Source organism: Schistocerca gregaria, chromosome 3 (genome assembly GCF_023897955.1).
Source record: "Schistocerca gregaria isolate iqSchGreg1 chromosome 3, iqSchGreg1.2, whole genome shotgun sequence".
Classification (NCBI taxonomy): Eukaryota; Metazoa; Arthropoda; class Insecta; order Orthoptera; family Acrididae; genus Schistocerca; species Schistocerca gregaria.
Genome location: NC_064922.1, coordinates 27338950 through 27348705, shown reverse-complemented (window position 1 = coordinate 27348705; position 9756 = coordinate 27338950). Strand labels below are relative to the sequence as shown.

The 9756-nt window shown below is 46.7% G+C and overlaps 1 non-coding gene across 1 annotated transcript; it reads right to left on the bottom strand.

Annotated features, from left to right (window-relative positions):
• Positions 1-74, bottom strand: Trnat-agu (transfer RNA threonine (anticodon AGU)). Its single transcript has one exon. It is a non-coding gene; the product is annotated as a tRNA-Thr (tRNA).
• Positions 75-9756: the final 9682 nt, after the last annotated feature.

Sequence of the window (9756 nt, the reverse complement as noted above, 5' to 3'; positions counted from 1 at the left end):
TGGAGGCACTGGGTATTGATCCCAGAACCTCTCGCATACTAAGCGAGCGCTCTACCATCTGAGCTACGCCCGCCCCCCGAAGACAAATGGTGCTACATTCAGCCATATAGACGACACAGACCCTTGCACTCCCATTATTCAGCAGACAAACACTACTCTCTATGTATCCATTAGGGTGTCTTTCAGGTTTCGTGCATTCTGTATCGAATCGTGGTTGGCCACAATGAAAGTGGCACGTATAACGTTGAAAATAGAGTTCGGACACAGCTCTGAGTAAGACGAACGTGTTGTCCACCCTCTAGACTTCAATGAGGTTAAGCCGTGATACCTAAGACAGATCTGCACTCGATGACACCTCGATAACAGCCGGTCCCCACACTTACATCTTGCTCTCCTTACGTCAGTATACATCATATCAGTTTGTGACGCTGGCTTTGCAACATCTTGTGTGCCTTTAGGTTCGCCTCGACCAACACTTACAATGCACTGACCACAAAAAATTGAGACGCCGCGGCTTGAACCCTGGACCCTTCACATGCGAAGCGAACGCTCTACCAACTGAGCTACGGCACATGCACGACCAAACTGCGCTATTCCCCATTCTTTGCTACTCTGATGCGCACGGACACGATGGTTGGTTGGTTTGTAGCGGTGAAGGGAGCAGAGTACAAAGGCGCGGACACGTTCAAATACACAAACGTTCCATGTAGTTTCGATGCTCTGGTATTACAAATGCAAATTCCGTCTGTTTTTAACGTCTTAAATTGAAAAAGCCGTCACAAATTGCTCCGTTTTCACTCCTTGTCGACAATCATACAGCACCTGAGGTAACAAACACATCTCGAGCCCCATTGTGCACTCCATTATTCATGCCAACTCAGTGCCTCGCTCTTTACTACTGAGTACCAATCTTGTCGTCCAACTGCAAAACACTGGGCCACAACAAGTTTCCGCGTCTCCATTGCACTGCGCATACTACAAAACGCTCCCCAAACTTGGCACTCACCCACGCAGCCGACTTTTCCGACTTTCCACGACGCTCACGCAACGCTCACGCTAGTGACAGCATTATTTATAGTTCGACGTCGCGCCAAAGCGAATGAGCACATTTTGCCTACGGCTTAGGCCGCCCCCCTAGTGTGGCTGCTCGGTGTCTGCAGGCAGCGAGTGTCTGCTAGCTTCCTGTGTTCGCACCTATGTCACCTGTGCTTGCTTGTCAGAGACACACTATCGCAAAACATACAACTCACTCCATGAATTGATTGCTACGGCATCTCTTATCAGCAGTCACAACTAGCAACACCAGTAGCAGCCGACTGCACGCAAAGAATAGGAATGTGCAGTGGGATTTACGTGAACTCGGCGCAAGGCAGATCTTTCCGACATAGGCTTGAGAATCTTACGGGAACACTTGTACTGTTTCTAAATAAAGTGTAGGCGTGGGAGGAGGGTGCTTCCCGCGCACTAATAACAGCACGCTTGCCAATTGTGGATGCTAATCATTCGTTTGTATCTTCCTAGACACATCTGCAGGCTGAGAATTGTTCTACGCATGGCAAGGTGCGCATGTAGGTGTGTTAAAAATTCTGGAGGCACTGGGTATTGATCCCAGTACCTCTCGCATACTAAGTGAGCGCTCTACCATCTGAGCTACGCCCGCCCCCCACGAAGACTAATGGTGCTACATACAGCCATATAGACGACACAGACCCTTGCACTCCCATTATTCAGCAGACAAACACTAGTCTCTATGTATCCGTTAGGGTGTATTTCAGGTTTCGTGCATTCTGTATCGAATTGTAGTTGGCCACAATGAAAGTGGCACGTATAACGTTGAAAATAGAGTTCGGACTCCGCTCTGAGTAAGACGAACGTGTTGTCCACCCTCTAGACTTCAATGAGGTTAAGCCGTGATACCTAAGACAGATCTGCACTCGATGACACCTCGATAACAGCCGGTCCCCACACTTACTTCTTGCTCTCCTTACGTCAGTATACATCATATCAGTCTGTGACGCTGGCTTTGCAACATCTTGCGCGTCTTTAGGTTCGCCGCGACCAACACTTACAATGCACTGACCACAAAAAATTGAGGCGCCGCGGCTTGAACCCTGCACCGTTCACATGCGAAGCGAACGCTCTACCAACTGAGCTACGCCACATGCACGACCAAACTGCGCTATTCCCCATTCTTTGCGACCCTGATGCGCACGGACACGATGGTTGGTTGGTTTGTAGCGGTGAAGGCAGCAGAGTACAAAGGCGCGGACACGTTCATATACACAAAAGTTCCAAGTAGTTTCGATGCTCTGGTATTACAAATGCAAATACCGTCTGTTTTTAACGTCTTAAATTGAAAGAGCCGTCACAAATTGCTCCGTTTTCACTCCTTGTCGACAATCATACAGCACCTGAGGTAACAAACACATCTCGAGCCCCATTGTGCACTCCATTATTCATGCCAACTCAGTGCCTCGCTCTTTACTACTGTGTACTAATCTTGTCGTCCAACTGCAAAACATTGGGCCACAACAAGTTTCCGCGTCTCCATTGCACTGCGCATACTACAAAACGCTCCCCAAACTTGGCACTCACCCACGCAGCCGACTTTTCTGACTTTCTACGACGCTCACGCAACGCTCACGCTAGTGACAGCATTATTTATAGTTCGACGTCGCGCCAAATCGAATGAGCACTTTTCGCCTACGGCTTAGGCAGCCCTCCTAGTGTGGCTGCTCGGTGTCTGCAGGCAGCGAGTGTCTGTTAGCTTCCTGTGTTCGCACCTATGTCACCTGTGCTTGCTTGTCAGAGACAGACTATCGCAAAACATACAACTCACTCCATGAATTGATTGCTACGGCATCTGTTATCAGCAGTCACAACTAGCAACACCAGTAGCAGCCGACTGCACGCAAAGAATAGGAATGTACAGTGGGACTTACGTGAACTCGGCGCAAGGCAGATCTTTCCGACATAGGCTTGAGAATCTTACGGGAACACTTGTACTGTTTCTAAATAAAGTGAGCTTTTCCGCGCACTAATAACAGCACGCTTGCCAATTGTGGATGCTAATCATTCGCTTGTATCTTCCTAGACACATCTGCAGGCTGAGAATTATTCCACTTGCATGGCAAGGTGCGCATGTAGGTGTGTTAAAAATTCTGGAGGCACTGGGTATTGATCCCAGTACCTCTCGCCTACTAAGCGAACGCTCTACCATCTGAGCTACGCCCGCCCCCCACGAAGACTAATGGTGCTACATACAGCCATATAGACGACACAGACCCTTGCACTCCCATTATTCAGCAGACAAACACTACTCTCTATGTATCCGTTAGGGTGCCTTTCAGGTTTCGTGCATTCTGTATCGAATCGTAGTTGGCCACAATGAAAGTGGCACGTATAACGTTGAAAATAGAGTTCGGACACCGCTCTGAGTAAGACGAACGTGTTGTCCACCCTCTAGACTTCAATGAGGTTAAGCCGTGATACCTAAGACAGATCTGCACTCGATGACACCTCGATAACAGACCGGTCCCCACACTTACATCTTGCTCTCCTTACGTCAGTATACATCATATCAGTCTGTGACGATGGCTTTGCAACATCTTGCGTGCCTTTAGGTTCGCCGCGGCCAACACTTACCATGCACTGACCACAAAAAATTGAGGCGCCGCGGCTTGAACCCTGCACCTTTCTCATGCGAAGCGAACGCTCTACCAACTTTTTTTTTTTTTTTGTTGTTGGTCCTCCCTTCTCCCCACACAGCCCATCCATTCGCTCTCCTTTTATGCCTTCTTCGGCGAGCTTCTATGCTATATCGACTGATTTTTTTTCAAATTTACTGTGACAGTTAGGGAAATGAAATGACGTTTGGCTTCTTCGCCATGTGAGGCTTTTCCTCCGTAGAACTGAAAATTGAAAAATTAAGGCTTCTTGGGAATTAATAAATTGTCACTCTTGCTTCATACTGAAAAAAAAAAAAAACTTGAAAGATTGTAACTGAGGAACACGTGCAAGAAGCTTCCACTGCATTGTGTGCAACGAAACCACCTTCCGATATTACCGAGATTCTGGAAAATCATCATTAATGAAAGTAGTTGCTGGAGATATGGGGTTCATCCAGCAGTAAGTGTGAAGCCGCAGTGCCGTTTCGGGTTTCTGTCCGAGGCCTTCACGGCTACCGTAGCGGCCCTGGGGCACACGAAGTCCCCACCGTACTTCACCCTCAACAGCGATCCCCTACTTTGGCCTGAGACTACATTTTTCGTAGACGAGGCTATTAAGATGTTTATCCAATCCCTTGTCTCTGAAACAGAATGTGTAACATGTTACCAAAAGTTTTTTTGTGGTCCCTGCGCGTACATATCTGATAATATTTTGCTCGTTCGTATAATTCGTATTCTAAAACACGGTCATTGCCGTGTTCAGATATAACGTAATGTACATAATTGCCAAACAACCACAACACAGCATTGGTTTTCTGGACAGGGAAAAAAACACCATCGGGGAAGAGTAATTTTTCAACATTGATCTCAGTACTAACAGTTCTGGTTATAAAGGCTACCCGCCGTTGGAATCCCCTCCATATTTCGGCGTATCCGCCACAGAGAAAGCGGTGGATCAATGTGTCAACTGCGTCACATCGGGTGCACACAATCGTGTCACTAAGACCAATGGAGTGCAACTTTTCGTTAGTGGAAACTACGTTATTAACAACTCGGTACCAGGTTGCCTGAATGTCGGAAGACAGTTCACGATTACTAATATTTTTCCAAATTCTTTTCCAGTCTTTGTCGGGATATCTGCACTCCATTTTGTTGACATGTTCTTTCGTTGTTAAGAGTTCCATTAATTTCCTGCAATTCCTTGATTGTGGATTCGTGACAATACTGTCCATGTAGCTAATCTCTAAAAAGAACTGGCGAATATATTTCAATTTATAATTAATTCCGCCTATATTTATGGGTGGACGTAAATTTTCTGGCTGTAGGAGTCGATACAGCCTGGCTGTAATACTATGTGGATGTTTTTCTATAATTTGTAGGGTCCTCTTTATATATAACGCCGTAGTCTTCCGCCATATATCTGTTAAACCTAGGCCACCTTCAGCGGAAGGTAACGTAACTGTACCGACTGCTACTCTAAAAATATTCCCTGTCCATATAAATCGGCAAATGATACTCATTATACGTTTGGCAATGGGTTTCGAAACTGGCAATATTTGACCTATATATATAGCTTTTGATAAAATGGACCAATTAATTATTCTGATTCGTTGTTTAATGTTCAGATGTCTGGTCTGATTGAGTATTGTGGCTCCTCTGATTGTATCCAGTACTTTCTTCCAATTGTAGGTCATGGTCTGAAGCGGACATCGGTAAAAGGTGACACCCAGAGCGGTGTGACGATCGACGGAGCGTGCCCATTCCAAACGGACATCTTGAAGACCTTTAAGATTTAAAAACGAACTCTTCACCTCGTTAACACTAGCGCCTGTAGCTTCACAAAAGATCTGAATATTCGTAGTTAATTTCTCTAAATCTTCGTTACTACGAATAACCACTCCAACGTCATCAGCATATGCATTGGTGACGTTGTTAACGCCAGATATCGTGATGCCCTCAAGATCGACATCGAGTCTCCTTAGTAAAGGCCCCAGTGCAACAACATACAGGAGCATTGACAAAGGACTTCCCTGCGGGACGCCGTTGCGAATTTCAATGGGTGGAGTGAAATGCCCATTTACAGACACTTGTGTTTGGATGCCTTCAACAATGTTAATTAAAACTTGCACAAAATGTTGACTAAAACCCACATAGGTCAACGTTCTGAACAAAAATAAGTGGTTGACCCTGTCAAAAGCCTTTGAGAAGTCGATAAAGGCAAGGCCTCCTGGTGAGGAGGACGTTGCAAAAATTGCAGAGACATCCCTATATTCACAAACAGTTTTAAAAATATTCCGCCCCGAGAGACAGGTTTGGTGGTCACCTATGATCTTCTCCATTAGAGGTCTCAGTCTTTCCTTCAGTACACGTGCAATTATTTTATAATCCGAGTTCATCAAACATATTGGTCTCAATTGATTGAGATCTTTAACTGTCGCGTTCCTTCCCTTTGGTATTAGCACAGTTACGCTTTCTTTGAACTCGCGTGGAACAGTAACACCTTGCAACACTTCATTTATCACTTCTGTGAATTGATTACCGATGAGAGGCCAAAATTTACAATAAAACTCTACAGGCAAGCCATCAGGCCCTGGGGACTTACGGGTAGGCGAATATTTAAGTATATCAAACACCTCCTCACATGTGATCGCAGTGGTAAGGGACACATTGTCCTCGTCATTGATAACGTTGTCGATACCTGTAGTTCGTAGCAAATCGTTCGCACAGTCTAGATTATACCGGGTATCAGTATATAACGTACGATAAAATCCATAAACTGCATTTAAAATGTCAGAGTGTTCCGTCAGCACCCGGTTATCGCCCACTCTAAGACAAGCAATAAACGCTCGTCTTCTATTTCTTTCATGTTCGAGTAAGTGGTACAGCGATGCGTTTTCGTCCTCCACCGTTGTCGGGACACGAGAACCATCTGAGCTACGCCCGCCCCCCCCGAAGACTAATGGTGCTACATACAGCCATATAGACGACACAGACCCTTGCACTCCCATTATTCAGCAGACAAACACTACTCTCTAAGTATCCGTTAGGGTGTCTTTCAGGTTTCGTGCATTCTGTATCGAATCGTAGTTGGCCACAATGAAAGTGGCACGTATAACGTTGAAAATAGAGTTCGGACACGGCTCTGAGTAAGACGAACGTGTTGTCCACCCTCTAGACTTCAATGAGGTTAAGCAGTGATACCTAAGACAGATCTGCACTCGATGACACCTCGATAACAGCCGGTCCCCACACTTACATCTTGCTCTCCTTACGTCAGTTTACATCATATCAGTCTGTGACGCTGGCTTTGCAACATCTTGCGTGCCTTTAGGTTCGCCGCTACTAACACTTACCATGCACTGACCACAAAAAATGGAGGCGCCGCAGCTTGAACCCTGCACCTTTCACATGCGAAGCGAACGCTCTACCAACTGAGCTACGCCCCAGGCACGACCAAACTGCGCTATTCCCCATTCTTTGCGACTCTGATGCGCACGAGCACGATGGTTGGTTGGTTTGTAGCGGTGAAGGGAGCAGAGTACAAAGGCGCAGACACGTTCATACACACAAAAGTTCCAAGTAGTTTCGATGCTCTGGTATTACAAATGCAAATTCCGTCTGTTTTTAACGTCTTAAATTGAAAGAGCCGTCACAAATTGCTCCGTTTTCACTCCTTGTCGACAATCATACGGCACCTGAGGTAACAAACACATCTCGAGCCCCATTGTGCACTCCATTATTCATGCCAACTCAATGCCTCGCTCTTTACTACTGTGTACCAATCTTGTCGTCCAACTGCAAAACACAGGGCCACAACAAGTTTCCGCGTCTCCATTGCACTGCGCATACTACAAAACGCTCCCCAAACTTGGCACTCACCCACGCAGCTGACTTTTCCGACTTTCCACGACGCTCACGCAACGCTCACGCTAGTGACAGCATTATTTATAGTTCGACGTCACACCAAAGCGAATGAGCACATTTCGCCTACGGCTTAGGCCGCCCTCCTAGTGTGGCTGCTCGGTGTCTGCAGGCAGCGAGACTGCTAGCTTCCTGTGTTCGCACCTATGTCACCTGTGCTTGCTTGTCAGAGACAGACTATCGCAAAACATACAACTCACTCCATGAATTGATTGCTACGGCATCTGTTATCAGCAGCCACAACTAGCAACACCAGTAGCAGCCGACTGCACGCAAAGAATAGGAATGTGCAGTGGGACTTACGTGAACTCAGCGCAAGGCAGATATTTCCGACATAGGCTTGAGAATCTTACGGGAACACTTGTACTGTTTCTAAACAAAGTGTAGGCGTCGGAGGAGGGTGCTTCCCGCGCACTAATAACAGCACGCTTGCCAATTGTGTATGCTAATCATTCGCTTGTATCTTCCTAGACACATCTGCAGGCTGAGAATTATTCCACTTGCATGGCAAGGTGCGCATGTAGGTGTGTTAAAAATTCTGGAGGCACTGGGTTTTAATCCCAGTACCTCTCGCATACTAAGCTAGCGCTCTACCATCTGAGCTACGCCCGCCTCCCCGAAGACTAATGGTGCTACATACAGCCATATATACGACACAGACCCTTGCACTCCCATTATTCAGCAGACAAACACTACTCTCTATGTATCCGTTAGAGTGTCTTTCAGGTTTCGTGCATTCTGTATCGAATCGTAGTTGGCCACAATGAAAGTGGCACGTATAACGTTGAAAATAGAGTTCGGACACCGCTCTGAGTAAGACGAACGTGTTGTCCACCCTCTAGACTTCAATGAGGTTAAGCCGTGATACCTAAGACAGATCTGCACTCGATGACACCTCGTTAGCAGCCGGTCCCCACACTTACATCTTGCTATCCTTACGTCAGTATACATCATATCAGTCTGTGACGCTGGCTTTGCAACATCTTGCTTGCCTTTAGGTTCGCCGCGACCAACACTTACCATGCACTGAACACAAAAAATGGAGGCGCCGCGGCTTGAACCTTGCACTTTTCAAATGCGAAGCGAACGCTCTACCAACTGCGCTACGCCACATGCACGACCAAACTGCGCTATTCCCCATTCTTTGCGACTCTGATGCGCACTGACACGATGGTTGGTTGGTTTGTAGCGGTGAAGGGAGCAGAGAACAAAAGCGCAGACACGTTCATATACACAAAAGTTCCAAGTAGTTTCGATGCTCTGGTATTACAAATGCAAATTCCGTCTGTTTTTAACGTCTTAAATTGAAAGAGCCGTCACAAATTGCTCCGTTTTCACTCCTTGTCGACAATCATACAGCACCTGAGGTAACAAACACATCTCGAGCCCCATTGTGCACTCCATTATTCATGCCAACTCAGTGCCTCGCTCTTTACTACTGTGTACCAATCTTGTCGTCCAACTGCAAAACACTGGGCCACAACAAGTTTCCGCGTCTCCATTGCACTGTGCATACTACAAAACGCTCCCCAAACTTGGCACTCACCCACGCAGCCGACTTTTCCGACTTTCCACGACGCTCACGCAACGCTCACGATAGTGACAGCATTATTTATAGTTGGACGTCGCACCAAAGCGAATGAGCACATTTCGCCTACGGCTTAGGCCGCCCTCCTAATGTGGCTGCTCAGTGTCTGTAGGCAGCGAGGGTCTGCTAGCTTCCTGTGTTCGCACCTATGTCACCTGTGCTTGCTTGTCAGAGACAGACTATCGCAAAACATACAACTCACTCCATGAATTGATTGCTACGGCATCTCTTATCAGCAGTCACAACTAGCAACATCAGTAGCAGCCGACTGCACACAAAGAATAGGAATGTGCAGTGGGATTTACGTGAACTCGGCGCAAGGCAGATATTTCCGACATAGGCTTGAGAATCTTACGGGAACACTTGTACTGTTTCTAAACAAAGTGTAGGCGTGGGAGGAGGGTGCTTCCCGCGCACTAATAACAGCACGCTTGCCAATGGTGGATGCTAATCATTCGCTTGTATCTTCCTAGACACATCTGCAGGCTGAGAATTATTCCACTTGCATGGCAAGGTGCGCATGTAGGTGTGTTAAAAATTTTGGAGGCACTGGGTATTGATCCCAGTACCTCTCGCATA